Consider the following 8693-nt stretch of genomic DNA (forward strand, 5'->3'; position numbering starts at 1 on the left):
ATCATGACCTGAGCCGAAGTCAGACGCTCAACCGACTGAGCCACCCAGGCGCCCCTGTCCCTTGACTTTTAATAATACCTATGGCATTGGTAGTTCAAAAATATATATATTTCATTTTATATTTTATTGGGCATAATTTTAATGAAGAAACTAGTAAAAACTATGTGAGATATAGAAGACATTTTAGAATTCTGGAATCAGACTGACAGAATGTGAAGCCCTACTCTACCATTTACTACCTTTATGATCTAAGAAAAGCTAGCTACACGTTTTGTACCTCATCTGCATAATGAGGGTCATAATATTTATTTCATGTGGTTGTTGTGAAGTATAAAATATGTGTGTGTATTAAAAGAGTCAGAACAATCTAATAGCCATAAAAATACCATTTCTGTACACAGAGAAAATATAAAGGGGAGAAATTACAGAATTACAGTTTCAATATAGAAAACATGTAACAAAGTAACTTTTGAAATATAATTAAATCCATTTTATGATCAAAAAGTCATTGATGAGTCACAATAAATAACAATTCTGTTAATCCCTCAAGTTCTGAAACAATTGAAATAAGACAAAAATATCATGGTAAAAGAGCAGAATATTGCTTATATCACTATAAAATTAGAGCATGGTTTGATGTGAGAGTTCATCAAGCTAACGGAATCCTTATAAAGCATCATATAAAGGATAGAGAGAGAGAAAGAAACAGACCAAGTACCCTGAGTTCACTAATATTGGTAAGTTAGTTCCAACCACTTGAGTAATATACAAGCCACTCTAACTCTCTGAGAAAGAACAAAGAATGGGGAAAAGAGAAGAATATTTTAATACAAGACCTCTCATTTTCATAGAAAGAAACATAAAACAATGGAGAATAATTTAAAAATATTTTTTAAAAAACAACAAATACTGTGCTAGTAATTGTCACTAGTACTCATTTCTATCGAGGATCATGATTTTTACCCTTTCCATGCACTTTGTCCTTATGGGCTTATGCATTTAAAAAAAAAAATTCATTATGTTTATTACATTTAGGTTTGGGGATAAGTAGAACTGAATTCATATACTTAACCTTCCATTTATAAGTGAAAGTCCTCCTTATATTCCTCAATCTGATATATATAAAAGTATAAAAGTTGTGACCAAACCTTTAATTGAGAGTGTTTTTATAATGCAGAAAATAGCCAATCTATGGTTAAAGCTTTGCTTTGTAAAATCACATAGCCCAACCAAAATAAAACACGCTATTATATACTGCTCACTAACTTGGCTATATATCGCTATCCTACCTAATTTGCCTAAAAAACTTAAAAGTTGTTATGCCGGAGACTTTATGGCTGACATTAGTTTATGATGGTGAGGTAGCAGAATATATAATTTGTTTTGCATAGACCAAAATCTGTTGTAAGTAATGAAGAATTATGTTAATAGCAAAGTCAGCATAACTGACATTGTAGTCAAAGAGTAAAGGAATTTATGTACCATCAAGCTATCATGTTGATAAAGTGAATTTTCCTCCCAGAGACATTTAAATGCCTTAGTAAAACAGTGCATAGAAGCAGCTTTTATATCGTCTAGTTTTTATCAAATTATGTTTTCTTATAACAGGTATCTAATCGGTGTATCCAATTGCAGGGTACAACGTATGTAAGAAATAATTAGGTTAAAAATTTTATAACAAAATTTCTTAATTCAATTATAAATTTTAACTGTTATGTAGAAATTTTGCATTTATTTACAATGTTTAATGTCAAAATTCCATCAATTTACTTATAAATTTTTGAATATGTCTCAATAATAAAATCCAGTTTACTGTGAGACTTTGTAAACAAACACAAACAAATGTTCTCCTTGTTTGTCTTAACTGTAAGATATGATATTTGGACTGAACAGAACTTAATTAATATTAAACAAATAGATCAAAATTCATGAACGGCTGAATACAATTATCAAATGAACACTAATGATTGCTAAAAGCTTACATAGTGCCTTTCCCAAGAATGTTTGTTTCCCATATTATTTGAATCTCCTGTGGTGTCTTTACAAGCCAAACTGAGAAAGTCACCAATTATGTGGCCTCTATAGGGCATTATGTACAAGTAAATTTATCTTTATATCACTTACTGTAACTTTCTTCAGTAAGAAAAAAAGAGCAGACTATGCAGCCAAAATAGTTCAAAGTAAAGGAGAAAAGTGATGATACAGTATGCATATTAGTATACAAGATTACAGTAACAATATTACTGAGGAAGTTATATACAAACCTAAAACATGTACAATTTCTTATCTAAATGATCAAGTAGCATGGATAAAAATGTTACTAATGCTACCTGAAATTTTTCAGTGGTTCCTCACAATTATAAAGATGAAGTTAATATGACATAGAATGATCATCATTATACAGTCTTTTACAGTCTTTGGTTACCCATTGTTTTTTGTTTATTTCTTTTTTTTTTTTTCTTTTTTATTCTTTTTTTAGAGAGAGGCACACACAAGCAAGCAAGAAGGAGAGGAGGAGAGGGAGAGGGAGAGAGCTAAGGAGAGGGTGTGGGACAGGGTGAGGGGGAGGGAGAGGAAGAGAGAGACTCTGAAGCAGGCTCCAAGCCCAGCACAAAACCCTATGTGGGACTCAATCCCATGACCGTGAGATCATGACCTGAGCCCAGATCAAGAGTAGGACGCTCAACCGACCGAGCCACCCTGGCGCCCTACCTATTGTTTTTTAATAACCACCCAGTCCTCACTGTGCTCTCAAGAAACACTGAACTTCTTTCTCATAATTAAAGTGTGCATGCTCTTTCTCACCCCCAAGCAATGTTGACAGCCCAAACAGCTGAGGCAATATGGCACACTTACTGTCAGCTTTGATGTTGCCCTTTGCTCTAAACCCAGAGCGACTACATATGTGAAGAAAACTAAAAAAGCCATGTTGGATTCGTATGCCAGGTAAACCTCTGAGGACAGCAAATTCGTCTTTCACATAGATTTTCTCCTGTTTGGTAAGTGCCCTAAATTACTCTTTACAAAATTGGGGACATGAGATTAGCTCAGTACTTGCAGCCAGTATTTCCACTTTTAGCAGTGAACAAAAGGAGAAAAGATTTTTAAATGTTATTAAATACATTGTAAGACCATAGTTCTTCAGAAGGCAAATGATTTAAAACTGCTAAACCGAGGGAAAAGGAAATAAAATCTCTTACTGAAAATGAACTCTCAATACAAATTTTAAAAAAAGAAATGGAATGCTAAAAATTCCAGCAAACTTCACAGTCAAAAATTTAATTTATTCCTGATAAAATTAACTTTTAAAGAATAATATTTAAAAGACTTGGTGTGAGTGGGAAAAAAGATGTTCAAAATTATAACGGAAAGTATAACTTAGATTTAAATGGAAAATAAATTATGAAATAAAAAAGGTGGAGTTGAATATTGATAGAGATTCAAATAAATAGAAACTTTACGCAGAAATTTTACGCAGAAATTTTAGAAGTGGAAAACAGTCATCGAAGGAAGATAAACACAGACCTGAAGAACAGAAAGTGATTTAATGAAAGATGATATTACACTATTTATAAATGCTTTGATATGAAAATAAAACTGCAAGAATGCGAGACACACAATATTATCAGGAGTGAAACTCTGGAAAGTAAAAATTTAAATTATGCTAGAGCAAAGATCTAGATTCAATAGTAGTGGTAATCTTGTAGTTCTTAAAATTATTGGTAGACGTTCATTTTCTGACTACTCTTTATAATTCATTTATATAAATATATTACCTTAAAGTTAATAAAAAGAAAAGAATAAAAGAAAAAAATCCTAGATAAGTTTTGTTAAGCAATTATTTTTTTATAGCTATTGTTAGCCATAGATCAAACATATTAAAAATATGCCAGGTTAGTTCTCCATAACTTCTGAATTCAAAACCTGGAAAAAAAGGGATTGGGGAATTAAAAAACATAAAACACTAAAATTCTAAATTTAAGAAGCTCAGAATTTATGTTAATGTCAAGGAAAAAAATGTGTTCAAGCAAAAAACAATAGGATCAGTGGATATCATATCATGATAATATGATAGTGTCAATTTTCCTCAAAAAATCACTATAAGAAACATAATCCCAATCAATGAAAGAGAAGAAGAAGGACAAGAGAAGAATCATTTGTTTTTACAAGATATAAAGACATTTTAATAGTATGGTAATCAAGAGATTATAGCACTGATATTGGAAATTATAAAGAGAACATTAAATAAAAAAAGAACAGAAAGTAACTAATAAAATATGGAAACAATTTATGATAGATAGCATGCATTAATCAAGAGAAACAATATTAATAAAAGCATCTAGAAAAATTAGACTTCTAATGAATACACAATGCAATAAAACATTCAAGTGAACAAAATTATAAAAAATCAAAATCTTCATTTTAAATATTTTCTAAGATAAATGGTAATATACTTATGATCCTGTACATAAGGAAGAATTTCTTAGAAAAGACAGAAAATCAAAAAGATATAGAGGGCAATTAATCAACAATTATGGCTATATTAGAATTTAAAATATTGTCACAAAAACGAAATTTTGAAAAAATAAGTGACCTAGAAAGCCTCCAAAAAATATTTCAATGTATATTATCAGAAAATATTACTTCCAAAGGTATATATTAAATATTTATGCATAAATAATAAAAAAAAAGACCAATAATACAATTGATAAAATCTTTGGGTTGGCAGAAATTCACAGAATACCTCAATAGTCAGGGGTGCCTGGGTGGCTCAGTTGGTTGAGCATCTGACTTTGGCTCAGGTCATGATCTCACGATTTCTGGGTTCGAGCCCCACCTCAGGCTCTGTATTGACAGCTCAGAGCCTACTTCAGATTCTGTGTCTCCCTCTCTCTCTGCCCCTCCCCTGCTCACGCTCTGTCTCTCTCTCAAAAACAAATAAACATTAAAAAAAAAAAACACAAAAAGGAATACCTAAATAGCAAACAAACAAAAATATAATTAATCTCATTGACAAGAAAATGCAAATTAAAAGCACTATAGAATACCATTATACACCTATAAAGTTGATTTAAAATAAAAAGACTGACAATACTAATTTCCTATGAAGAAGGAAAATCAAGGGAACTCTAACACATGTGTGGCATATAAATAGCAAATTTTTATAGTACGTTTGGATTACATTTGTCTATATGTGGTAAAGTTGAGAATTCATGAGCCTAAAATTCAATTTCCAGGTATCTACCCTAGAATTACTCTTATGCAAAGACCTTAGTACAAGAATGTTCAGACAAGCAATCTTTAGGGAAAAAAGGAAGCAATTTGAAGATGTCTTCCATCGTTTCATCATTACAATGAATAGCTAACTGATTATGCATTAAATGGAATGTTACAGAGTGCTTGTTTCTCTCTGGTTCCCTATCACTTTCTTTTTTTCTTTTAAAATGGCAGTGATGCCTGGTCTCTGTAGCCACAGGGCATTATCAGAAGAAATGAATATTGGTGTAGATTAACCAGATGTCCCTGGACTTTCAGTTCTCTTTATTTCTTGTCTCTAAATCACCATGAATTAAATGCGTCTCCAGTTGTTATTAATGGAGTTGCCCAGTGGAGTGGTAGGATGTGCAAATAATTAAAAATGGTCTGATGGAAGTTCTAGGAAGCAATGCAGTATAGTAGCAGAACTACTTTCAAGGTTAACCCAAATTCATAGGTGCTTAAATGAGAATTTAGGAGTGCCAGAATCTTCATTCTGTTCAATGACCACTATGCTATATTAAGTGCAGACCATTCAGTCTGGGGATAGGATAGAGACATGCATGAATGCCAAATGACAACAATTAAATCAAATAACATAGAAATAGTTCCATCAACATGCCTATTTATAGGTACGTATGGCCAATCTAAGTGAATCCAAATTTATTTTAAATCTTAAAACATGTTATGTGTTTCTAAAGAACTATTCTGATTCACGGGTCTCCTGTGTCATGTATGGTATTCATTTTATAGTTACAAAGTGTGACAGAAGGGGAAAGAGCAAAGGAATGTGAGCTTCTAGTTAACAAACAAACAAACAAACAAAAACCCACCTTAGCTATAAAGTTAAATGTCTGCAATAAGTTTTTATCACAACCATATGAATCCTTACGAATCACACTGGGTAATTCTCCAGTTAATGCCACCAAATATAAGGCCAGAAACTCTGTCTACACACAAACTCTGAGATTATATTTGTTGCCCTGACAGCTTTCAACACATTATAATAACTCCTAAAATTGAAGGCCTGTACTATTCTCAAATATTTTATACTTTCACTTTCCAACTTATACTCAAAAGAAACTCTTAAGAATATATATATTCTGTCTATGAAGTCATAGACAGTGTTCAACCTCTTGTCAATATCAACTATAATATAAAAACCCTAACTGGAAAAAGTCTTTCTATACAGATTACCTAAACTTTATCACTGAGCAGTGTAATTTTGAGAATTAGGATCTTAATCTTCTGCTACCTGGAAGAAAAAGTAATGTGAAAAGAGATGTAACTTAACTCTTTCAATTTATTTTCCAATAAACTGTCACCTTCAAAGTTTTGGCCAAAAAAAAAAAAAAAAAAAGAAAAAAGAAAAGAAAAAGAAAAAAGGTCCTATAGGGTTTCCACTAAATAACGGAGATGTCTTTTAAACTGGTTACTTACTTTTACATAAACTAGAAATGAGACCAGCTTGAGCCTTGCCGGCAACTGTTTCCTTATCCATAATTTCAGATGACACGACTGATATTCCCAGGGATGGCATGACATCAGAGACTCTATTTAAAAGTAAAAATAATAAAATATTATGTAAAACATAATTATAAAAATGGTCTAATTTATTAAAGCAAATATTTACTTAAGAAGATAAATAACTGTATTAGTCATATCAAGTAGGTGTGAAAACAAGTACATAATCAAAAGGAGAATTAAAGTATAGAAAATTTGGCACAGATAGAGAATGCATTTTTTGAACTTGAAAAATAGATAAACTCTATCAAAGAAAGTAGAAAGAGATAGATATATGATAGAAAAGATAAAATCATACATAAAGAATATATAGTGGTAGAAGTGACAAAATTGGGGCTGTAGGAACTCTAGGAAAAAAGTAATGATAGAGAAATTGGAATACTTGCCCAGAATTAGAAAGAGATGAAAAACTGCACATTAAAGAGCCACAGGGAGTTCCAAGATGGAGGCACAATGGGAAAATAGAAAAATTAAAAAAAAAAAAAGAAAAAGAAAGGAAAATACAGAATAAAATTTGAGCAAATAAAAATTTTATAGTAAATATTAAAGCTTCCAAGAAGAGAGGAGATCATCAACAAAGAAATGAGCATTGGGCAGATATCTAGCTCCCAATAGTAATAGTGGATATAGGAGTATAATATCTTTAATGTATTTAGAGAAAATATTTTTGGACTTAGAATTCTATCAACTGAATTGTCTTTAAATATGACAGGATACTTCACATATTTTTTTTCTCAGATATGCCCTTGCTCAAAAGAGTTGTCACATAAATATCCACATTGAAATATGTATTTGAAGTAATAAGAAGAACAAATATTATACAACTATGGTGTAAGATATATGAGAAGTAATGTGGTCAAGTATTTAACATTTTGTTTCCTTTTATTTTATTTTTTTTACATTTATTTATTTTTGAGAGACAGAGCGCAAGCAGGGGAGGGGCAGGGAGACACAGAATCTGAAGCAGGCTCCAGGATCTGAGCTGTCAGCACAGAGCCTGATATGGGGCTCCCACCCACAAATGGTGAGATCAAGACTTGAGCCAGACCCTGAACTGACTGAGCCACCCAGGTGCCACTAACATTTTGTTTTCTTGAAAAATTAATAATAAAAAAGAATATAAAAATAGAAAGTATATGGAACAGAAATGGTTCCAGGAAATACATCCTTTATGGATAGGAATCTGGAATTGCTTATCTGATTTGGTTAGGTTCAAAGAGATTAATGGCTTTAATTTAATGGAACTAGGATACTGGAAGTTCAGGGCCAGCAGTGGCAAATATCTACTTAAATTATCACCAGAAGTCTTCTGGAATGAAGCATCTATTAATGTTACAGCTTTAGGAGAACAATAACTGTTGTAACAGATTTTGATGAAACTGTAGATGAGAAGGATTGTTAGGTGAAATGGCTACTCCTCACTAACTTCCAGATAATATAGTAAAGAAAATGAAAAATTTGGCACAAGGCAGAGAACCACAGTACTTCTATGAATGCTCAAAAGAATCTCTCATGTCTCGAATATGCAGAAAATATTACCTGAAATCAGGACTTTGAATTTTAGGGGCACTTGGCTGGCTCAGTCGGTTAGGCATCCGACTCTTGATTTCGGCTCAGGTCATGATCTCACGATTCATGGGTTTGAGTCCAGCATTGGGCTCTGTCCTGACAGCAAAGACCCTTCTTGAGATTCTCTTTCCCTCTCTCTCTCTCTCTGCCCCTACCTAGCTCATTTTCTCTCTGTATCAAAAATAAATAAATAAACATTTAAAAAAAAGACTGAATTTTATCATGCAAGTTGCAAAACTATAATGTAATTCAAAATGTTCTTTTTAATGAAATTTATAGTATTAATTGGGAAAATGTAAGGTCCTGAGAATTAGAGTAGTAATTCTATTTGGTAGATTTCAATT

The 8693-nt window shown here is 32.0% G+C and overlaps 1 non-coding gene across 1 annotated transcript; it reads left to right on the forward strand.

Moving 5' to 3' along the window:
* The first annotated feature begins 4760 nt into the window (after positions 1-4760).
* TRNAQ-UUG (transfer RNA glutamine (anticodon UUG)) lies at positions 4761-4845 on the forward strand. The gene has a single exon. It is a non-coding gene; the product is annotated as a tRNA-Gln (tRNA).
* The last annotated feature ends 3848 nt before the right edge of the window (positions 4846-8693 follow it).

The sequence above is a fragment of the Neofelis nebulosa genome, chromosome 15 (genome assembly GCF_028018385.1).
Source record: "Neofelis nebulosa isolate mNeoNeb1 chromosome 15, mNeoNeb1.pri, whole genome shotgun sequence".
NCBI lineage: Eukaryota > Metazoa > Chordata > Mammalia > Carnivora > Felidae > Neofelis > Neofelis nebulosa.